A 25,892-nucleotide genomic window follows, 5' to 3' on the forward strand; every position below is an offset into this window, starting at 1 on the left:
TAGAAGTGAACTAGAACTGAACTAGAACTGAACTAGAACTGAACTAGAACTGAACTAGAACTGAACTAGAACTGAACTAGAACTGAACTTGAACTGAACTAGAACTGTAGAACTGTTTGGAATATTAAAATTCTTCTCTTTGATAAATATTGCATTTGCAATCAATATTTTAGTTGTTTTATTAAATACATTTTAATTGAACACTAAATATTTCTATAATTAATGCACTTAATTATTACAAAAAATCATTAAATACTTTTCTAATTTAGTTTAGAGCGCACCTATTAAACAATTTATTAGTAGCAATAAATACTACTTAAATATTTCATAATGATTTCATGCTTGCAACCAATTTTTACTATGTTTCATATTCGTGTATTAGTTATTTTAAAAGCAACCCTGAACATTTAACATTTAATTATGAAAAACATTAACTAAATATTTATTGATAGTAATTTTAAGTAATTAATTTAATAGTTAATGTTAATGTTAGATTAAAAAATATTGTATATAAGTTCAAAATAATTTGGAAAATGTTTAAATAAACTTGTCTTAGTATAGCCAAGTAATGTGTATTAATAAACAAAAAATATTACTACAATAAGGCAGCAATATATTAAAAATAATAATACAAAAACAAAATTATTGGCATAGAAATATTTATACACCCAAGAGAGATCATTCATACACATTCGCTTACTGAGGCTTTTATACACACACACACACATTAGTTAAACTAAACGAGTAAACAAATGATCATCTAATCAAATAATCTCAGCATTATAATATATTGTTTGTTGTGGTAACAATACTAAAAATATATAAATACAACAAAAAAAACACAACTTTTTTGTGCATACAAAATTTTACGCTAGAAAACATTTGTTGTATAGCAACATCAATGACAATAATAACAAACAATTGTCACACTTTTTTTGTATAATATTGCTGCACATTGTTTAGCACTACATTGCAGTTTTAGGTAGTTTAAGTTGTTTTAGAGGTTTGTAGCAGTGTGAATTTTGTTTTTATATTTTTGAAACATGTACATTTTTTAATTGAGGCTAATAATGAGTTTACAAAATCCTTGTTGCAAGATAGAATTAATAAATAAATGACAAAATCTAAAATTATAAAATGTTTAATTAAAATCTAAATTGTTAAAATCGGCCTTATTTAAATTTTTTATATTGCAACATGTTTTTCTAATTTTATACACTTCTTTAATTTGTTTAATAATTTTATATCACTAACTAGCTTTAATTCATTATTAAACCAATAAGCAACGTCAATTTTACTTAAATTTATTTATTTGGTTTAAATTTTCTTAGGATCGTATTTTTTTAACTATTGCAACATGCGGCAAGTTTATGAAACTTTAAAATATATTAGTTTTATAGTCACTTGAATACTTTTGGCTACTTTAGTGCACTTTTAGCTAGTTTTACACCATGTTGCAAGTTCAAAATAATAATATAAAATTTTTTTCAGGTGTAATGTTTGAAAATGTTTCGTAATAATATCAATCAAACAAAATTTTATATATTGCAACATGTTGCAAGTTTGTGAAAATCCTATATTTGTTATATTCTGTTTATTTGCATAGTTTTTAATACTTCTAAGAAATTATTTCCGGGTTCAGCAATGTGTTGTAAGTACAAAATAATAAAATATTACTTATATATCATATTCCAAGTCAAATTTCTAATTATCAAGCTGTTCTATAGAAAAATATTGAATTTTCTTCCATGTTGCAACATGTTGCAAGTTCCTAAAAATCCCATTTTTAACATAGTTTCGTTCATTTTCATGGCATTAAATACTTTTAGTCAATTAATTGATGGCTTAAATTCATGTTGCAAGTGGAAAATAATATTTTATAAATTTTTTGACCTCTTTTAAGCGAAAATAAACTCTTTAGTTAAATAAAACCGGGATATTTTTATAATAATGAAAAAACACTATATATTTGTTGGCCTTGTTGCAAGTATGTATGTAAAAAATAATTAAATATCTATTGTTTCACCCATTTTAAGCAAAATCTACAAATACATACATTAAGGTTATTTCTTTAAAGTTGCAACATGTTACAAGTTTTTAAAAATCTTATGTTTTGTATGTTTATGTTTTACATATTAAGTTTAAATACTTGCCACATAAAATACCACTTTTTTTATAATTTTATACTGAAATCTTTATATAGGCAGCTTGATTATTAAAAATTTTGCTATTTATTTTATGTTGCAACATGTTAAAAAATTATGTTAATAAAAACCCTATTGTTATATTTTTGCTTATTTTCATTTCATTATTTTATTGACTTTTTTTTTATTTTTAAAACGTTGTACAAATTTGAATGGTAATTTCCAAATAGGGTGTTTGATAACCTAAAGCTGTGTATTTTATTCAATGTTGCAACATGTTGCAAGTTTTGAAAAATACTGTCAAGATTCTATTTTTGGTTCTTTATTTAGTTTTTAATACCTACTGTTTATTTTATTGAATGTTGCAACATGTTGCAAGTTTTGAAAAATACTGCCAAGACTCTATTTTAGCTTCTTTTCAAACATTTTAATACTTTTGGTTTATTTTTTGGCTGTTTAAGCCTTGTTGCAAGTACAAAATATGCTAATCTTTAACTTTTAACTATTTCTAAATAGATTTTCTACAACAGACTAACTTCATTATCCAAATCCTGTGATCATTTTTATGTTGCAACATGTTGCAAGTTTGTTAAAAATTTAAATTTATGAATTTTTAAACTTGAAATAACTGTTTTTAAATTTGAATCTTATTTTTAATATTATTGCTCGAGTAGCGTTTGTTGTAAATCAACTTTGTGTTATGAAATTTTTTTTCATTTTAATCTACATTATTATGATAATGACAATATGATGATGAGGTGTAATAACAAGCAGTGATAATGTAACTATTTAAATAACAAAAACAACAAATTAGAAAAAATTCATATGAACAAGATTTTTTTTGCATTTTAATTCAAACCAATGGGGGGACATTTAAATAATTTTTATGATAAAAATATATCTCACTCTAAATACTCTATTACTGAGTAGATAAATAAAATCCCCTTAGTTTAAAAAAAAGTGTTAGATAAATTGTTGGCAAATCTCAGGAGATTGTAAAAATAAACAACAAACAAAAAAATCTATTCACCACCTAATAATCTGCTAATCAATGTAAATTTTATGATTATGGGTTTGTGTGTGTTTTTTTAAATAGTGTTTAATTTAGCAGTAAAATTAATTTATAACAGCTGGATAAGAAAAATAGATAGCAGGTGATATATGAAGAGATTTTATGAAAAAAAATGAGAATTAAAACATGCTGGCTTTAAGGGTAAGTGTTGCGGGCTTGGGAATAAATTAAAAATTATAGAAACTAATATAGATACCGACAAGTGGCAAGAGAAAGGAAAAAAAAATAATTTAGGAAATAATTTTTATATTAATAATGATAACCCCAGTAGTTTGAGATCACTTTGAATTCATGGATCGTAAGAGTGATTTTTATTGTAATCACTACCAAGCCTTTTAAAAGCTTATCATTTCGTGAGTTTTACTGAGAAATATTCATTAAAGGTCCCTTAAAGTATAGAAATATGTATATTCGGGATTCTTGAGGACTTCTAGTCGATTTAGCTATATTTGTCTGTGTAAATCACGCTCAGCTCCAAAACACTCAATAGAAATCAATATGATTTACCCACAAATGTTGATCATTGTCCTAAGCAGTTTGGTATTAAAAATTAGCAAAATTGGTTAACAATATCGGTTATGTCAAGCTGCCAAGACGGATCTCTTTTACAAGCACAAAATTCTAAAATTTCCTTGACTTCTTTTGTCTGCTATTAAAAGTGTCTCAAGATACTCATTTAATGACACCTGTTTTTTTTTCTTCTAATACAAAATAAATAACGAATTATAATAATTTTATTCTAAAAAGTCATATAATTTACAGAAATCTACATGCATTTGAGCACAGAATTAATCTCCACACAATTGTTTGTGTTAAGTTCAATGCTTTGTATCACATTAGTTTAAGTTGTATGGCTATGCTACACTTTGTTGTAAAGTATATACCGAAATAGTCTGTAAATTTGTGACTTTTATAAAAGAGGCAAACTTTAAGAAGACTTCATTTCAATTTAGCCTTGTGTTGTTTATGAATAAACTAGTTCAAAGAACTAGTTCTTCAGCAGAACTACTTTAAATCAATGCTTGACATAAAGAGAATAATTGAACGTGGATTATAATAACTTTTTCATGCACTTCATTCTCAGTTGTAATCTAACCTATGAACTTCCTTGCCATTCGTGTTGTTTACAAGGCAAATAAACGATCATGTTCGCTCTCTGATCAACTCTACTCTTCATTATAATTCTGTTAATGTGTTTGCTGAATGTAAGAGAGAATGTTCATGGTCATAGAGCTGGCTCTTCAAACTATATTATTTTGGAATTTGAAGTAGCTACTGAGCTAAAGGGCCTGTTTAATTAGAACCAAGAATTTAGTCTTTTAAACTAAATTCCTTAGGTTTTCCTTTCAAATTAAAAATAGTAGCTGCCTTTCAACTGCTTCTTGCCACCTAAAACACCTCTTAAGTATTTGTATTTATTATTTAGCTATTACTCTCTGTGGCTAGTTTGTGGACTTACCCCTACAGCCATAATTTTTATTTTGTATTAAAACAAAAAACAATAATGTTTGTAGTAAATTCTATGAGCAGTTTTCTAAACACACAAAAAAATGTAACCAACTGCTGGTATAAAATTCAACAACAATATAAACACATAAAGAAAAAAATAATCGTAACTTAATGTACAATACAATTTAATACATTTGCTGAATTAATTGCAAAAAGTTCAAAAGCATGTCATTGACGGTGTTTCATTTTTTTGTTTTGTTGTTGTTGTTGTTTTGCTCTTTCCATAATATTTATTGTAATTATTGTATAATTTTATATAAGATTTTCTGCTTTATTTCTAATTTTTTCTGTTGTTTTAATATTTTGCTATTAATTTATATTTATAAGTTGTATTAATTAGCAAGCAAGCAAAAAAAATCTAGTTAATTTAGAAAAAAAATATATATTATTATTACTATTATTTTGATTGGTTTTAGCAAAAAAATTATAGAAAAAAAAAAATATAAATAATAAAATATACTAAAGAAATATTTATGATGTCTCAAATATCATTAAAGTTTTATAGTTTTGTTAAAGATATAAATCAAAATGTTAGGTACCCGTATTCTAGTTTTTAATATAAACATTATTTTTTTTTATTAAATGTATTTAACATTTAATGCATAAATTGAAAAACTAAATGTATGTCCTTAAAATGTTGAATATTTGAATCGCTGCCAATATTTGTTATGATATTTTATCTTGCCAGTTAAAATTACAAAAAAATCAAATAAATAAACTATGATATTACCGACGGCACAACTTTATTTAAGTTATTAAATACTCAAAAAATCTCTACCAAATAATGGCTTAAGATCATTACATAATGATACTTTACTGCTAAACATTAGCTTCTTAAGTCATTATTTGAACCCGGTAATGTCATTGCAGTTAACTACTTACCAGGCATACTTTCAAATAGTAAATGAAATAAGTCACATAAATAACTAGTATATAAGGACTATAATTACTCATTATTTATAGAGATTTTACGACATTATTATTAGTAAAAAAAACGAAAGTCAGTTTATTTACTACACACAGAAAACAGATTCGTCGCACCAACCGAATTTGTTGTCAATCGAATGATTCGTTTGCACACATAGAATTTTTTGGCTCTAACAAACAGAAAGTTGATAAAGAAGAATTTCACTTGAAGCAACCAAACTTTTGTTACCCTTTCTAAAATTTTGTAGCCACAGCTGTACAATTTGGTCACAGACTCATTCGATTGGGAACAAATTCGGTTGCTACTACGAATCTGGAAGTACAAAAGCTGGTTATGTACTTAAAAAATCTATCAGAGTTCTGTGAGAAATGTTAATTCGTTAACTCGCGATCCGTACTTGTTAACTGGCCACCTAGATTGTGTGATATCACACCTATGGATTTTCTTCTTTAGGGTTATATAAAGTCTAAAGTCTTTATCGATATTCCAGCAACCATTCAAGACTTTGATGCAATGCAGGAAAGAGTGATCAAAAATAGGACCATCCAAATTCATCACCTATAGTCGCGGCCAATATTTGAATGAACTTATCTTTAAAAAGTAAATGTTAAAGATTATTCTTTTGGCTCATAATAAAGATTCCGAAATCCATATTTTAAGTGATTTTTTTTAAATAAAACAAATCATTTTTCTTTTAAAATTTCAATAATTTATTTTCGTGAATGATTTTCGGAAGACGGCCTTATAGCAATGTCTAATTATGAACCGATCGCTATGAAATTAGATTATATGATTTATGTCTATATGAAAGTTATTTCTGTTGATTGTATGTGCACACCAACATTTTTAAGAGATTTATCCTCGTTAAAGTGATTTTCGGAAGAGGCCCTTATATGGGAGCTATGACTAATTATGGTCCGATCATCATAAAAGTAGGTGACATGATTTCTGTATATATAAAACTTCCCACCATGGTGGTGTAGGTTATAAATTGACTCTTAATGCATTAAATGTGGGATTTACAATAAATGGCGTATCTTTTGAACGTGGTTTTGTTTTAAATAACTTATATGTCATTTTGTAGGGTATATATCTGTTATTTATTCTTAGTTATTGAACATTATTGTGTAAACAACAACGTTTTATTGTTTGCTTCAAAAATGTCGAATTTTGTACCAGCAAAGCGATATATGAGAAAAGTTTTGCTTTCCTTCATTAATATGAGAAAAAGTGCCGATGAAGCACACCGATTTCTCGCAGAAGATTATGGTAGGTGATTGTGTTTCATCGGTTTCAACGTGCTAGAGATTGTTTATGTTGTTCAGAAGTGGTGATTTTGACACGGAAGACAAAGATCACCCAGGCCAGTCAAAAAAAGATTGAAGACCAAGAATTTGAGGCATTACTCCATCAAGACTGTGATAAAACTCAACAAGAGCTTGCAAAATTAATTGGGAGCTACTCAAGCAGCAATTTCAAAACATTTGCGAATAGCAGGATTCATCCAAAAGCAGGGAAATTGAGTACCATACGAATAAATGCTGGAAAAGAAAATCGTTTTTGCACCGAATATTTACTTGCGGTGAAAAATGGATCCATTATGACAACCCGAAGCTTAAGAGATCGTATGTGAAGCCCGACCAACTAGAAAAGCCAACCAAAGCCAAATATCCATGCCGATAAAGTAATTCTCTGCATTTGGTGGGAGCAAAAGGGTCCTATATATTACAAGCTGTTGAAATCTGACCAGACCATCATAGGCGACCTATAACGAACGCAACTGATTCGCTTGTAGCTAGCATTTGCCGAAAAACGCCCATACATGAAACCGCAATATTCCATCATGACAACGTTCGGCCACATGTTGCAATACTTGTTAAAAACTATTTAGAATGAAGTGGTTCGGGAGTTTTGCCTTACCCGCCTTATAGTTCGAACCTTGCCCCGTCCGAGTACTACTTGTTTAGATCGATGCAAAATGCTCTCTCTGGAAATTGGGATGATTCGTTCTAGGCCTCAAAAGATGAGCAGTTCGTTTCGCTCAGAATCCATATGTTATCAGAAAGATGGGAAAATGTCATAGCTAACAATGGCCAATACATTGAATAAATTTATATTGTACGGATGTTTCAAAATTGGAGCTAAAAATTTTAAAAACTCACGAATTTTTAAGTCATACATTCAATATATGAAATATTTTTAACTATTTAAGGGCCATTATTACAACTAGCCTTTATGTTCGCAATAGTAAAAGTTAACTTTAAGAAAACTTATTTCTATTACTTAAAGTTACCTTTTACTACTATAAACATAAAGGCAAGTTGTAATAATGGCCCTAAGAATAATATTTATTATTCGGTCAATTGAAAATCAATTATAATAAATACTTATTTATCAGATTATACTCCAGCCATTATAAATCCTCTTCTATATAATGATAATGGAATGCAGTAGACATAACAAAGTAGGTTAATGATCGTAAAGTGCGTACCGATGTAAATTCGACTGCTGTGGCCATGATGATTTATGACCAGAAATTCGTTTTATCAGGAGTGCGGAAATAGTGATATCTCGTCAATTGTCTGTCGCAGAACTGTGATTTGAATACGTGCAACATTTACATAATTCAGCTATGATTAGGATCCTTACGACAGATATCTCGCGTTATCCTTAAAATACTAAGAAATCAAGGTCTTTAGTATTAGCACTGTATTGCAGAAGTTACATCAATGATATATTTTGAAAGGCAATCAAAATTTTGGTGCCTGAATCAGACAGTGGATAATTTTTGGATTTTTATCTACACACAGAAAACAGATTCGTGATAGCAACCGAATTTGTTGCCAATCGAATGATTCGGTTGTATTCGGTTTCGGTTCTATCAACTGAAAGTCAGTTGATAAAGAAGAATTTCAGTTGAAGAAACCAATCGTTGGTTATCCCTTCTAAAATTTTGTAGCTACAACTGTAAAATTCGATCACTAAGGCAGAATCATTTGATTGGCAACAAATTCGGTTGCTATCACGAATCTGTTTTCTCTGTGTACTTCTTGTAAAAGCTTCTGGAGAATAAATGGTGTTTTATCAATTTCAAATGGATTGTTTTTGGTAAATCCAATGGCTTAATTTTTACGAAGCCAAAACTGACCATGTGCTTCAAAAAACATTGAGATGTAACAAATTGTGTAGGATTTGTCTTATCTTCAGCGATTTCAGGTGACTTTTTTAAAATTTTCTGGAACTTACAGATACAGGATTTTCCTGTTTATTTTCCATAGAGATTGTCAAATGTTTGGTTTTTGATGAGAGAAAATCCTTTTGACGGCTTAATCTTCATACATTATTAAATTTGTAAGAGTAATGTCAATGTCCAAACTAGGCTCAATTTGACAATTATACCAGAGTATCGATATTTTAGCAGAACAATCTATTTTCCTTAAATATTCCTGGGACATATTTGGACGTATTGAAGTAGTTTTAGACACTAGTGATATCTAAATCCGAAAAGCAAATCAAACATAGGAATTAATAATAATATTCAGCAAACAATTAGTTGTGTCAAAAGCTAAAAGACCTAACTCGACTTTTCGAAAATTTCTCAATTTTGTTATATTACTATCTAATTTGTTGTGAACACTTTGAAAATTATTTTGTTCTTCTAGCATTTTATTTAATTTATGAGTAGTGACTACAACCATTTTTTTTGTTTTATAATTTTCTTAAATTTTTGAAATCAATTTTTCAAACATCACTAATTTAATCCAATTTTTATTTGGAGGAGTTAGGACTTTTATTTTCTGACACATCCAATTCTGAATATTATTTTCAAATATGATATTTTGTGAAATGATTTATAGGAATATTTTGAAATTAAATAAATTCTGGTAATAATTTGCTGGTCACCTTAAGTTCGCAATGATTTGATCGCACCCAACTTTTTTTTATTTAAGTTATGATTATAAAAAAAGTATACCCTTAAATGTCCCCAGTTATACATTAGCTCTAGCATCGACCTTGCCTTAATAGTGAGAAAAATATTTAAAAAAGTTTATTCAAAAATAAACAAAAGAGAAAACATATATCACATCTCATCACCATGAGCGTTAAATTTATCCTTACGAACCCATAAGTGGTATTAAATATTGCCGGCCTATAAATGGCGAAGATATAATCAAAAAATCTATCACTATCTCGATTTTTTACTACAAATTTCTACACAAAAATTGAACTTTCAATTAAAAACTCTCAAATTTGCAAAATATATTTTCCGAATTGTCTTTGTTGTAGAGAATATCCAAAATGATTCATAAATGGCTGAGATATAAGCAAAAATCGGGTGAGTACAATAAAATAAAAATATTGATTTCTCGAAGTCGAAGCCCACTTTTGAGTGGGCATGGCTGTAAACATTTAAATAAGTTTGTTGATAGTTCTGATGTAGTATATATATCACATGATAGGTATAGCAAATGAGTTTGCAAAAAAATATAACACCATTCGTTGATTGATTCGACAATAGGCCAATTTTTGTTGTAAAATGGCATCGATTTGTTAGTGGATATTTTTGCATATTTCATTAATAATGCAAATTTTGTTATATTTTACTTTAAAATGCTTATTTATATGCATATTATTACATTTTATAATAAAAATTTATTTTTTTTGCCAATGTTATGTCGGTATAGTTATTTTAATGATAACGGCTATTTCGGACTATCTTAAGTTATTAATAAAATTTAGAAAAATCATACACTCGTTCTACATTGCATTCTGCTTCCACTGTAGGCCATTTGAAAATATACCAACCAAGTAGGGTTTTAGAGCTTGCAAATCTTCTATTTTTTCACATTTATTGAGATGAAAAAATAGATTAGCGCATAGTATAACATATTATAAAATATATCACTTGACTTCTTTCTGCACTAAACACGAATTTCACGGCATAGCTTCACCATAATAGGGGGGCAGTATTTATTTGTTTGCATTAAACGATGCATTTACTAAATTTAGGATTTTTTGTTCCTTGACTGGTTTTAGAAATAAACAATTTAATTACATATAGATGTGTTTCAAGTAGCTGTAGCTTAGCGGTAATGGTATCCATCCTTAAAGATCACCGAAGTTTATTTATTTCTATGCGTATTGCATTGATTGCTTAGATTAGATCATCACGGTAATCGTTTGTCAAGCGAAAGTGCATTTTAGGGGTAAAGGTAACGGTAATCTTAAATATCACAGAAATTTATTTATTTCGTTGGTTGCTTAGTTTAGGTGATTCAGAATCACGAACGGAAAAATTTTTGGAATTTTTATATGAAAATCATTCAAAGCTTATTTAAAACCTGAATGATTTTAATAAAAATGTTTGAAATAAATTTTCAGCTCGTGTTCCTTTGTTAAACAAGTGATTTCTGGTAGGTGAAACTTAATTAAATGAATTGAGGCCTCATCTGGAAAATATCAAAGATTTGACAAAATCACACAAATAAACTGTGGATTCATCAACTCTATTATTACTTTTTTGGTTAATAGACTTCGATAGTTGTATTTTTGGATACTTCTTATTAAAAAAATGGATTTTTACCCCAGATTAACCCTTTATAACAAATTTTTCTGCTGGGAATACAAATAAATTCGAGGACTCAAGATTAAAAATTACACTTATTTAAGAATCAATTAGCAAAAATTTACAAAACCATTTTAAAATAATTAAACATTTATTGCAACAAAAATAAAAATTGTTTAATTAAGTTTAAGAACTGGTTCTTCAATATATTTTTATTTTTTAAAAATTCACGTTTTTTTTGTTTTCTTTTTGAAAATAAAATAAATGTTTTAATTTAATGTTAAATCATTATTTATATAAATTAAATAGTTTTTGAATTCTTGTTAAAAGAAATCATTAACAAAACTTGTTAATTACAGTTTACATTTAATTTTATTCGCTATTTTTGTTTTTTTTTTGGTTTAAGCTAAATAATAATTGAGCAATAAAATATTTACCATTAATTAAATTGCAATGTTGTCTGTCAAATATGTAGAGATTGGTTTGCTATAAAATTTTGTTTGTTTGTTTTTTTTTCAGTTAAATTTTTTGATTTTCAATTAAATTTTTGTATAGTAATTAATCATTAATTTGTGGTAATAATTGTAGGATTTCGTTATTTTTTTTTGTTGATTTTATGTAAAAGAAAACACTTAACAACACTGTTAATTTTTATCTTGGATTCACTCTAACATTAACCGTTATTTTTTATAATATTAGTGTTGATGTAGTTGTTGTTTTTAATTTTTTTCTTTTCTTTTAATTTGTATGTGTGTGTAGTTTTTACATTGGTAGTTATAATTTTGCGAAAAAATACACGCGCATCATTACTGCAATTTGATTGGTTGTTTAGTTTAGTTTGTTTTTGTTATTTATTTATATATTTTTTTTATTATTTTTGTTTTTGTTGTTGTGGTTTAGTGTTAAATTTAATAATGTTTTAATTTAGCTGGGGCAATTATTATTAAAAATTGAAGATTATTTTTTTTAAAAAGTTGTAATTTGTTGTTGTTAGAGTTGTTTTAACTTTGTTTTTGTTTTGAATTATAAAATTAATTTAATTTTAATGAAGTTTTAATTTAATTTTTTTAATTTCATGTTAAAACCTTGAAGACAAACTTTGTTTAATTGGGTTTAATTTTGTAAAAAACTTTATTTATCTAAAGTTTTATTTTTTATTTCATTAATTAATTGTTATACATATTATGTTAAGCACCTTTTTGTTCTAAAAACAATTTAGTTTTTTTTTCAAAAATTTATTTTGTAAGTTTTTTTTTAACACTTTTTTTAAAATAGTATTAGTTTTAATTCATATTTAATATAATTTCTTTGCTTTAGTTTTAATATTAATAATTAATAAATTAAACAAACGTATGTGTAACGTGAACGTATGTGCTGCTTAAGTTACGTACTGACAAAACGTTGTCCACAGACTGAATGAATGTGAAAAACCAAACAACATTAACAGCCAAAGTCTCACACACACATACACACACCTCACTCACACACTTAACCAGCCGCAGTGACGTTGGTTGTGTGTGTGTGTTTGGGACCCCCAAAATGCAAAATATGCAAAACTACAACAACCATATCGCACTCATACTCCAAGCACAGCAACAACAACAACGACAACTCATTTAAAACACCATAATCAAGTTCATTATGATGGAAAAGAGTAAAATTCCTGGCTCTCGTTTAATGCTCTCTCGTTTAAGTAGTTCGTTTTGTTCGTTTTTCACATCACAACATTAGCTCTCCTTTTATGCAATAACATCATTAGTAATAATTTAAAATACAATAACAAAAGCTCCAATTAATTTCGTGTGTTTATATGGTTGTTGTTGTTATTATTATTGCTGTTGTTGCTGTGTAAGCTCCCCTCTTTTAATGAATGCATTATTTAATTATAATTGCTTTAGTATTGGTAGTAAATGGTGGTGGTTTGAGTCTTTACTTAAAGGCTAGAAAGAGCAAAAACATGCTAAATATATAAATGTACTCAGCAATTAAACAGCAAACAAGAGAGACAGCAGCTAAAGAGCTTACAAAACAAAAACAGCATTAGCAAGCAGTTAATGAATGCTAAAGCATGTTTTAAATTAATAACAACAACCATTCAAACTAATGCAATAATGACGTCATTATTGCTTTTGTCAATAGATTCATGATAAAAGGAAATTCATTACTCCATAAAGAGCTTTTTCTAAGAGCATGTTTGAAGAGAGCTTAACGAATATTTATTTACAATATAAACTCCCCTTTTTCTTTCACTCTGTTCTTGCAAAGTTTCTCTTGTTAAAGTTAAAGCGCAGGCTTAACATTTTTCCATGCATTATATTAAAAGCAACAACATCATACATATCACATACAAAGGAAATTAAATTTGTTGTTTAATGCTCTTCGTTAAACAGTTTGGCGCGCATTTGAAAATAGTAAAAGAAAAAACAAAATAAATATTAAATACTTATATATAAAAATGAAGTAGCAGGCAGGCATATCGAGGCAAGTCAGCATTATATAAATAAAATTTTCTAGTAGGGGTAGGGGGTGTTGACAATTGTTAGAGGATTTTGTTTTAATTGTCGCTTGCTACAAAATTCGAACTGATGGGTTAGTAGTAAATAAACCCAACTGCCTGGCCGAAGTGTTGCAAGATAGGTAGAGGTTGGTTGTTAGTTAAATTGTCTCAATGTTGTTTGCTGCTGCTGCTGCTTGCTACGTTTGCCTGCTTGATGATTGTATAACATTGCGTGACTTTTGATCAATTATTGTTGTTCAGCTTTTAGTTTTGTTGTTATAGTTTTAGTTGTAATTATTATTTTTGTATTTGTTTCTATGTTTTTTCCTATTTTTTTTGTATACATACATACAAATGTAGTAAAGTATTGATGTGTGCTTTTGTTGCAATTATAATTAAAATAAATTTAATTGAATCTTTCAATGTTGGTTTTATAATCTAAAAATTTATGTATATTTGAGTTACAACATTAAATATTTTTATAAATAAAAAGTAAAACTAATAATTAAGTAAAAAAAACATAAACGAAATTTAAATAAAACATAGTTTTTAACTAAAAAAGGAAAAAACTAATTTATAAACTTAAAGAAACCAACATTATTATCATAATTATTATACGAATAAAAATCTTAATGTTTAATCTACAATATGTATTTAATAACAAAACATGTTGCAACATTAACAACTTGCTGCAATTATAGTTACAGCAATTATGTTTAGAATAATTGAATCGTTTATTTCAAAAAGCAGACAAGCAATAAAAAATAGAGTTATTGGTTGAATACTGTTTTGTAAAGTTAAATGCATCGCTTAATGCTAAAAAAAGATAATACTACCCCCTAAAAGCCGAGAAATTCGTGTTGAGAGCAGAAAGAAATTCTCTTTTTTTTCCATATATTTTGTAGATCTCAATAAATGTGAAAAAATAAAAGATTTACAAGCTTTAAAACCCTACTTGGTTCGATATGAAGAGTTTTATGGGAATATTTTTCAATGGCCTACAACGGAAGCAGAATGCACTGCAGAACGAGTGTATGGTGAGGAATAGTTATTTCAGAACAAATATGTATATATGAATATGATGCTAAACTCTTTAAAAAGTTCAGTCGTTATTTTAGTTTTGATGTGACTAATAAAATTAGAATATTTCGTTTGAAATTTACAATATGTATTGATGGTTCTTTGTTTCAGAAAACAGTCAAGTGCAAACTTTATATTATTTTTCAAAAATATGTTAATACAGATAAAAAAGTTTTATGTTTATCAAACAGTTACATAGTAAATGGATAACATTCATAAGAAAAAATATCAATTTTGTAAAAGTAATTTTTAGGTTGATATATTCAAAATTAATAATTTGTTGCTTGGCTGGTTTTTGAAATAAACGATTCAAGATAACCTCTACAGAAGCAGCAATTGAGACTTTATAGGAAAACAAAAAATATTGCAAATTTATACATAATAAGTAGATAGGCAACATTTTCTATTAGCATTTGCAAAATTATTTTATATAGGTTTTTCATTACATATTTTAAAAAAAAGGACCTTCGTGAGAAGGGTATATATCATTCCGTTTGTAATTTCTACATTTTTCATTTCCGACCCTATAAAGTATATATTCTGGATCCTTATAGATAGCGGAGTCGATTAAGCCATGTCCGTCTGTATGTTGAAATCAATTTTCTGAAGACCCCAGATATCTTCGGGATCCAAATCTTCAATAATTCTGTCAGACATGCTTTCGAGAATTTTGCTATTTAAAATCAGCAAAATCGGTCCACAAATGGCTGAGATATGAGGAAAAAACCAAGACAACCTCGATTTTTGATCTATTTTTGACCTATATCTGGATTAATAAGACATTAATATAGACAATATGGATATCTAATGATAAATATTTCAAAGACATTTGCAACGACGTATATAAGACCATAGTAAGATGGACCTACAATGGGTCAAAATCGGAAAAAAAAATTAACCCGAATTTTTTTTCGCAAAAAAAAAATTGAAAAAACAAAAAAACAATTTTAAAATTTAAAAAAAAATTTATAAATTTAAAAAAGAAAATTTTAAATAACAATCGAAAAAAATTTTTTCCAAAAAATTAAAAAGGCAACTGGAAAAAAATTAAATATTGTTTACCTAAAAATATTTAAAATTTTGAAGTATAATTTGGTGAAGGGTATATAAGATTCGGCACAGCCGAATATAGCACTCTTACTTGTTTTAAATGAAAAAATGGTTTTATAGTGAAATATCCGATTTTTATTCAAAAATAATTTTGAAGGTGAAAAAACTTTTTTTGAAATATCATATTTTTGGAGAAAAATCTGTATTTTGGTAATAAAAGCTACTTACTTTTTGAATAATTTTTTTTTTAATTTATATGATAAATTAAGTTCAAAATTTTCGACTAAAACAAGACATGTTTCAGGCTGTTCTTTGTGGCTAAAGCAAAGCCAATTAGAAATAATCAAAACATACAAACAAAGAACTCAGAAAACAAAACAAATTATAATGATATGAATTCAAAACTAAACAATATTTGGGGGATTCAAACGGTCGTATTGTCATAATGTCGTAAAATATTTTTTTAGTTTAAACAAATTCTTGTGCTGCAAACAAAAAAAGTGTTATTTTATGACAAACCAATAAACATAGTTCTAAAAGTCTTTTTTGTTTGAAACCCAACAAAAATTTATTTAAACTAAAAAAATATTTTATGACATTATGACAATACAACCTGATAGGAGACCGTTTGAATACCCCAATTGTAAATTTCGATTTAACTTAATTAAAAGTTAACAAATTACACTGTAAATCAGTATTTTTAAAACATAATAGCGACCCTTTAATTCTGAAAGGGCATGTTGAGTAGATAATTATTATAGAAAAAACTTATAGTCCAGCTAGTCTAAATTTATTTTTACAGTCTGTCAAAATTTTAATTATTTTATCAAAGGGAGCATTATATTAAATGAAAAAAAATGTTGATTGTTAATGTTTGAGAGAATTCTTATTGTCAGAATTATATTGTGGAATTTTATGGGGATCATTTTTGTGTAAGATCTTAACCCTCTAGCTCCTCTCTTTAGGGGTCAATTTTACCCTATTTTCGAGAAAATCATAAAAAGTCCTTTCGAAAAGGATATTTAAATATTTCATTGGGGGTCAATAAAGATACCAAAGTTGTAAATAAAGCTCTTCAAGCTTAATTAGCAAAATTACAAGCCACTTGGATCTCATATTTTTTTTTTTTAAAAAATCGCCAAAAATCCAATTATGAACCGAATGAGTTGAAATTTAAAATAAAGAAATAATAGTCCTTAAGGAGATATACAAAAAACATACATACATGTGCAAGTTATATCCTTTAGTTCAGGAGATATTGAGGTTTAATTATTTTTTTTTAATTCTGCTCGATCTTTTTTATATGGCGAGCATATGGAGGGTCGAAATTTTTTAAAAATATCAGCTATTTTTGCTATAAAATACCGAATAAAATAAAAACAACTTGCTAACAGTTATCTCGTACGTACAAAAAGTTACATGCATCAAAAGTTGAAACATTCCAAAATTAACATATTTTTTTTAATTTTTTCCCAAAAATTTTCTTATTTCTTTTCTTTTGGAGAAACAAATTTTCTTCGGGACTTTAAAAAATTTGTATATGATCCGAAAAGAAAACCTAATACAAAAGCGTGAAGTGGAACTTGTCGCCCCAGACCTATCCAAACTTTGCCAATTTAAAAAAATTTAAGGTTTGAGTTAAAAATTCTAAAAACTCTTCGAAAAAGCTCCATGTTTGTATAACCCTATATGTTTTTTAAATACTTAAAAAAGTATTTTTATTATCATACGGTAAATGACGATACAGTAGTAACTTTTCTAAAAAAACTCAGTTTTTGGAACACATTTTGCCCGTTTCATAAAAAATTTCAGAAATCTTAATGTTATTGCTTTAAAAACAATTGAGTCTATATTCGTTCCAAATTTTGTTATGATAATTCAAATTTTATATTTTTCCTCATGGAACGCAATATGTGAAAGAACGTACAAATTTTAAAGGAATAAATAAAGCATTTTTATACCATTCACCTTCGTGAGAAGGGTATATATAAGTTTGTCATTCCGTTTGTAATTTCTACATTTTTCATTTCCGAACCTATAAAGTATATATATTCTGGATCCTTATAGATAGCGGAGTCGATTAAGCCATGTCTGTCTGTCCGTCTGTTTGTTGAAATAAATTTTCTGAAGACCCCAGATATCTTCGGAATCCAAATCTTCAATAATTCTGTCAGACATGCTTTCGAGAATCAGCAAAATCGGTCCACAAACGGCTGAGATATGAGGAAAAAACCAAGACAACCTCGATTTTTGACCTATTTTTGATCTATATCTGGATTACTAAGACATTAATATAGACAATATGGATATCTAATGATAGATATTTCAAAGACATTTGCAACGACGTATATAATACCATAGTAAGTTGGACCTACAATGGGTCAAAATCAGAAAAAAAAATTTAAACCTGAATTTTTTTTTTCAAAAAAAAAAATTGAAAAAACAAAAAAAAAATTTTTTAATTTAGAAAATAAAAAATTTAAAATAACAATCGAAAAAATTTGTTTCCAAAAAATGAAAAAAACAACTGGAAAAAAATTTAATTTTGTTTACCTAAAAATATTTAAAATTTTGAAGTATAATTTGGTGAAGGGTATATAAGATTCGGCATAGCCGAATATAGCTCTCTTACTTGTTATATAAGTATTTGATATTGGAGAAAACTTTAGGACTTGAAGATTGACATTTTAGTAAAATGTAATAATTTTATACATTTTTGGGATGTCATTTACCTTTAAAACTAAAAAAAAAATATAATATGGTGATTAGAATGTGCCTTAGAATTAAATTTTTTGAAATGTTGAAACGGTACCCGCTGGAAACTTTCGTAATGACCTAAAATACCACCAAACATTTTTTTAGCTTTTACAAGGGGAAAAATGCATTTTTTCAGTTTTTTTTTTAAATTTTTGCCATTTAATAATTACTTTTGCAATTTAATTTAAAATAATCGAAATGTAAACGTAATTGTCGTTCTAATAAGATATAAAAGACAAAAATTGGTTAAAAAATGTTAAAGTTATTAAAAAATCGCCAGGCCATTAACTTGACTTGGCCACTAGAAAAAGAAATTTAGGACCAAAATTAACATATTTTGAGAAATATTAAAACAAAAGTCTATTCTTACTTAAAATATATCCATATTTACTTGAATATGAGTTTTTATCTTTATAGGATAGAGTTAACCTATTAGCAGATATAACCAAAAAAAAAATTTTTTTTAATGGCAGTTTCAAAACTTCAATTTAAATTTTTAAAAATTTTATTAAACAAATTTCAGAATTTTTTGATCATCACATGGGGATTTATTTACAACATAATAAGGAATAAAAATGTGAAAAAAGTATGTCAATATCTCCTATAGGTTTTCCGTACCTGCTATATAAATTTTGAGATTTTCGAGAAAAACAAATTTTTTGGCCATATTTTGGCGAATGAGCCCAATTTCCTTAATGTTATTAATTTTTAGGAATATCTGTTCAGAATATTATGGTCCAGGTAATTTTAAATATAGTCTGAAAGTTTTCCTAAAATCGGAAGACGTTAACCCTTAAATCGTGAAGGTCAAAAGTCAAATTTTTAAATATTTGGAATTTCTAATGGAAAGATAGGGAAATGTTATATATTTTTGGGCCGATTTTGATGAAACTTAAGAAAAATATAACATGATGTCTAGTATTTATAATAACAGTGCAAAAATGGAAATTAACCCTTAAGATCACATAGGTTTTTGACAACTGTGTTAGGTCTTTGACAGGAGAGTTTTCGATTTATGTGTATTTATTTATGGTTCTAACCCTTATCCAATTTCCACAAAAATACATATAAAAGGTTAATGGCTTTATTTGAACCAATAAAACTAATTCTCGTCTTATTAACATTTCAGCAACACGTTCAAGTTATTAACTACTTGCAACATGTTGCTTAAAAGCTTTAATACATTTACAACACTAATTTCTCTCATGTTAAATGCCACTTTTCTTAATTAATTTCTACTAACATCAAGTTCATTTAAATATTTGCAAACATTTTTCAGCCTCAGACTTTTAAAAATTCACCAAAAAAAGAAAAACTAACCTAAATTTCTTGGAAAAAAACTAAAAAAAATAGCATCAATATTATCTCTTTACTCAATAACTAATAGTAAATAAATACTTTCTTCCATATAACCAAAAATAGTCATAAACATTAACTCTTACTCTAGAAAACTACTAACGTACACAACATGCCACATAAATACCTTTTAGCTACCATAACAGTAAGAAAGCAACGAACAAACCACCAAAAAAAAACAAAAAAAAAACTAGTTCATTATAAATTCAATAGAATTTGTTGGTTGCTAATAAACTTTCTTAGTTAAATTTAAAATATAATAAAGAAGAAAAAAAAACCGAAATAGATTAACAACAAACAAAAATATTCTGCTAAACAAAATATGCAACATTAAGAGTATCACTCACTCACTTAAGGATTCGACTTCCACGACTCTAGCTCTAGCTGTAGCTCACTTACCAACTAACTCCCCCACTGCTGCCACAAAGAATTTGTAAAAATGTAGTATTTTTCTGGACATACAAGTGTTAAGTGCGGCACAGTATTTGAGTCTAAGAGGAAGGAGTAGTAGGTACGTGTGTAGAGGAGGAGTGTGGCTGTATATTGCTGCATAAAGTGTATTACTTGTGAGGATAACCTCATTGACCAAAGTAACAAACATTGAACATCAAATGTGAATTAGTGCAACACTCAAGTCCACTTCGTTTTTGTTTTTTTTTTTTGTTTTGTTGCAGCAATCTTCTTCTATTTCTTCTTGCCTCATCTAGTTATTGTTGTTGTTGTTTCTTTATTTTTGTTTCTAGTTGTGCATATTTTACTCTATTGACTTCTAGTACAATTCTCTGTTTAGTTGATACGGTTTAACTAATGCTTTAGTTAAGGTTTAATGCTGTTGCCCATGATGCTGATGTTGATGCTGCTGATGACGATGAAGCTGTGGCTCAAGCTGATTCTGATTCTGATGCTGACGACCACAGACGCTGTTGCATGCATAATTTCTTAGTTTAATTCTGTACAGCAGAAAACAGAAAGATACACAATTATAATTTTAAGTTATTGCTGGCCATATAAACACACTTTAAATTTAGAAAAATTCTTTTTTTTTTGCTCCAGAAAAAAATCGCAAAAAAACAATGTATTTTGCTAAGTAATTTTTCAGATAATCCAAAAATGCTGTGGCCAGGAGGTTAAAGAGAAAATGATGGAATTGTTTTTCTTTTTTTTTGTTAGTTTGGAAATTATGTCTTATGTCTTCGATTTAATGTGAAAAATGTGTTATTGAAATTTGTAGTTTAAGAGTAGAAATTAAAAGTTAATGACTTTTTAAATGAAAGAAATTTTATATTTAAGGTATAAAATTCTTATAGCTTTTTATGGCAGATAACTAAATAATTTTAAATAAAATTGTTTTAAGAGAACAAATTATGGTTGCCTCATCTTAGGTAATGGAAACATGTATATGTACCCAGCATCAAGTTGCTAAAAAGAGGTTTTTTCAATGCCTTTTAAAACTGAACCATATTTTAGTATCAATATTGTGGTATAATTTTGTTTATTGTCAACAACATGTTGCTAAACAAATTTTGTTATTAACATGTTGTTAGAAACTCAACATGTTGCTATATAAATGTTGATATTAACATAGTTTTTCTATCAACAGTTTCTATCAAAACATTTGTATCAACATGTGGTTTTCAAGATGTTGTTATCAGCAAGTTATTATAAATATTGCTATCAAAATGTGGTTACTAAGATGGTTTTATATTATTCACTAGTTGACCGCCCCGTCTTCGCCCGGTAGCATTTACTAATGTTAGTTCTTCACCTGCCTGTTCTTATTTATTTGCAAATTAAATATCTAAATTTGTACTGCATACTTTAGGGAGCTTTTTTATTATAGTTGACTGGAATCACAAAAAAAAGAATTTCCGAGTTTTACCCGGAATTTTTTAATTTTTTTTAATTCAGCCAAATCACTCCAGCCGTTCTCAAGTGATGACATTACATACATGGACCATTTCATTTTTATATATATAGACTAGTTGACCGCCCCGGCTTCGCCCGGTGGCATTTACTACTGTTAGTTCTTCAAGTTTCTCCAACCAACATACAACTGCTTGTTCTCATTTATTTGCAAATAAAATATCAAAATTTGTACTGCATACTTTAGGGGGCTTTTTTTATTACAGTTGACTGGACCCAACACAAATATTTCCGAGTTTTACCCGGAATTTTTGATTTTTTTTCTTTGCAAACCATCTCCTGAAAATTTCGAATCGAGTAAAAAAAAATCGCTTCAAATCCAAATCGCTTCCGCCATTCTCACGCTATGACATTACATACATGGACCATTTTCTTTTTCTATATATAGATATAGATAGATAGATTATGTCATTCTGTATGTTGAATCAACTTTCCGTAGACCCCAAATAACTTACAAACATGATTGATACATCAATATATCGGGAATTCTCCGGGCTCGGTTGATATTTAAAATCGAGAAAACTGGCCCACAAATGGCTGAGATACAAGAAAAAACCGGGACAACCTCGATTTTGCCCTATTTTTATCTTTATCTGGATTACTAAGTCACTAATATTGCCAATATGGATATCTAATGAAAGATATTTCGAAGTCCATTGCAATGATGTATATAAGGCTATAGTAATTGGGGCCTAAAATGGGTCAAAATCGGGAAAAATTATTTTTGATCTGATTTTTTTTTACCAACAAATTTTTTTTAATTTGTTTGTGAAAAAAAACAAATAAATTAAAAAAAAATAATTTTAAATTTTTTTTAAAAAAATGGGGAAAAATTAAAAAAAATAATTTTTTAAAAAATGTTTGAAAACAATTTTTAAAAAAAATTAATTAATTTAAAGTATAATTTGTCAACATGTTGCTGCTGTAAACATTTTTATACCCTCCACCACCATAAGTGGAGAATGAGGGTATATATAAGTTTGTCATTCCGTATATAACATTGAGAAATATTCATCTGAGACGCAAACAAACTTAGTAAAGTTGCAAGAAAAATGTTTATTATTGTCCTAAGCAGTTTGGTATTGAAAATCAGCGAAATCGGTACAGTGGAACCAAAGTTATGAATTAAAATGTGGGACAACCTCAAAAAAAATTGATAATTTTCACATATTTTTGGTAATTTTTGTAAATATAAGGAGTGAGATCGAAAAATTCTTAACACACGTTTTTCATTACATTTTTTAACCCAAGTATTATTTGAATTTTTTTTTGATCAAGTTACCTTTGAAAAACATGTCAGTTATTATGTGTAATGTCAATTATATTAATTTTTTTGTTAATCTGATTAAAATGAGTGACCAGAAAAAAGTGCGTACTGAAATTATTAAATATTTTCAACAAAACCCAACTTGGTCTTACAAAAAGTTGGCCAAGCATACAAAGGTCTGCCGTCAAACTGTTTCCAATGTTATTAAACAGTACCGGGAGAACTTGTCAGTTGATAGAAAACCTGGTTCAGGTAGAAGGAATGGTCCACATGATGTTTCTAAAGCCAAAAAAATAGAACGCATTTTCAAAAGAGCTCCCAACACATCCGGTAGGAAAGCAGCCCGGTTAGCTCAGTGCTCGGACTATTTGGTACGAAAAGTTAAAGCTAATGCAGGTTTAAAAACATACAAGGCTCAAAAAGTTCCTGACAGGAACGCTACTAAAAATTTAGAGGCCAAAAACAGAGCACGGAAATTGAAGTCAAGTTTTATAAAAAAATATTCTTGCTGCATAATGGATGACGAAACGTATGTTCTGGCAGATTTTTCGCAACTTCCAGGTCAAAAATTTTATGTTGCTGATGCTCGAGGGAATGTTGAAGAAAAGTTTAGGACCCAAAAGCAGACAAAATTTCCCAGAAAGTTCTTGGTATGGCAAGCAATATGCAGTTGCGGCAAAAGAAGCCACTCATTTGTTACAACGGGCTCTATAAATACCGAAATTTACATCAAGGAATGTTTACAAAAAAGGCTGCTTCCATTCATAAGACTTCATAATGTGTCCATTTATTTTTGGCCTGACTTGGCATCCTGTCACTATGGCAAACAAGCCCTTGAGTGGTACAAGAACAATAATGTGGTATTTGTACCAAGAGAGGCAAATCCTCCAAACTGCCCGGAGCTAAGGCCAGTGGAGAGATATTGGGCTCTTGTTAAAAGAGAATTGAAGAGTACAAAAAAGGTGTCCAAAAGTGTGGTAGATTTTAAACGGAGATGGACTACATGTTCGAGCAAAGTGACAGAAAGCACTATAAAAACGTTAATGGAAGGGTTTCCGAAAAAGGTTCAAAATTTCATCACTAGTGATTAAAACTATAAAAATAATTTTTTTTGTAAATTGTAATAATAATTTCAATCAAATAAAAAAAAAATTAAAGCTGTAAGTTTAGTGGTTTCTTTTTTATAAACATATATGTATGTTAAGAATTTTTCGATCTCACTCCTTATTGCTGCTAATATCATACAATTTTCCAATCGCTACTTTTATGATAAAAGGAGTAACTCTGGTGAAAATTATAAGAATCGGTCCATGATTTCTCCCAGCCCCCATACAAATTTCTTCCCGAAATATGGTTCTATGGTCTATAAATGCCTACAGAATAGGAATATCAATCGAAAATTCAGCAAAAATAAGTTTCGTGGAAAAAAAATTATATTACAAAATTTTTCGTGGATCGGCCCATATTTGACCATTGCCCCCATATAAAGTACACTTCCGAAAATCTCTTAAATATGCATAAATGTCTTATAAATGTCGCTATCAAGTTGAAGTTCGACATAAATAATCCCCATATATACAAAAATTGCTGCACTTAATTCTATGAAGATCTTCCGATAATTGGTTATAGCTCCCATATAAGGACCACTTCCGAAAAACACAATAACCTACATAAATATCTAAAAAATATCAATATCAAAACAAAATATCACACAGATCCGTAATTTATATTTAGAAATCATACTACAGGATTTTGTGAATATCGGTCCATATTTGACCATAGCTCCATATAAGGTCCACTTCCAAAAATCAGTTAAGTACTCATAAATCTCTTGTAAATACCTTTATCATGCTAAAATTCAACAAAAATAATACTCATATACATAAATATCACTGCACCAAATTTTATGCAGATTGACCGATAATTGGTCATAGCTCCCCTATAAGGCTCATTTCCGAAAAAGATATTCATCTTAAAATATATTTAAAACATATCGATATCAAAATGAAATTACACACAGATCAGTAATTTGTATCCAGTAATCATACTTCTGGATTTTGTGAATATCGGTCCATATAAGGTCCAATCACTAAAATCCTCATAAATTTCTTACAAATACAGTTATCAGGTTGAAATTCGAAACAAATTTATTCAATATATACAAAAATCGATGTACTAAATTTTATGATGATAGGCCCACAATTGGTCATAGCCTCCATATAAGAACCACTTCAGGAAAACACATTAACCTGCACAAATATCCAAAAAAAAATCTATACTGAACCAAAATTTTACACGGATCAGTAATTTGTACAAGATTTTTTAAATATTGGTCCATAATTCGGCATAGCTCCCATATAAGGTCCACTCTTGTTAATAGCATTGTTTATATGAAATTCTACAAAAATAGCCTTCAAATACTTAGGACCATTGTAGGTCATAGTATCCATATATTAAACCAAAATAGTACACAGATCAGAAATTAGTATTCAAAAATCATAATACTGAATTTTGTGAATATTGGTCCATAATTGGCCACAGCTCTCATATAAATACATACAAATCACGTTAAAATATTTTATGACAATCGAATCATAATAGGTCATAGCTCCCACATAAGTCCCTCAACCAAATATTTTCAAATTTGTCTAAATATATTTGTATACCCTTCACCTTCGTGAGAAGGGTATATATAAGTTTGTCATTCCGTTTGTAATTTCTACATTTTTCATTTCCGACCCTA

At 28.1% G+C, this 25,892-nt stretch overlaps 1 protein-coding gene across 1 annotated transcript in view; it reads right to left on the reverse strand.

Annotated features, from left to right (window-relative positions):
• pdm3 (pou domain motif 3) overlaps positions 1-12,145 on the reverse strand; it is a 245,733-nt gene extending 233,588 nt beyond the window's left edge. The window contains exon 1 of the mRNA XM_065513296.1: positions 11,657-12,145. The gene's annotated coding sequence lies outside the window, so the exon portion shown is untranslated. The remainder of the gene's footprint in view (positions 1-11,656) is intronic.
• Between the last annotated feature and the right edge of the window lie 13,747 nt (positions 12,146-25,892).

The sequence above is a fragment of the Calliphora vicina genome, chromosome 5 (assembly GCF_958450345.1).
Source record: "Calliphora vicina chromosome 5, idCalVici1.1, whole genome shotgun sequence".
In the NCBI taxonomy this organism is placed as follows: domain Eukaryota; kingdom Metazoa; phylum Arthropoda; class Insecta; order Diptera; family Calliphoridae; genus Calliphora; species Calliphora vicina.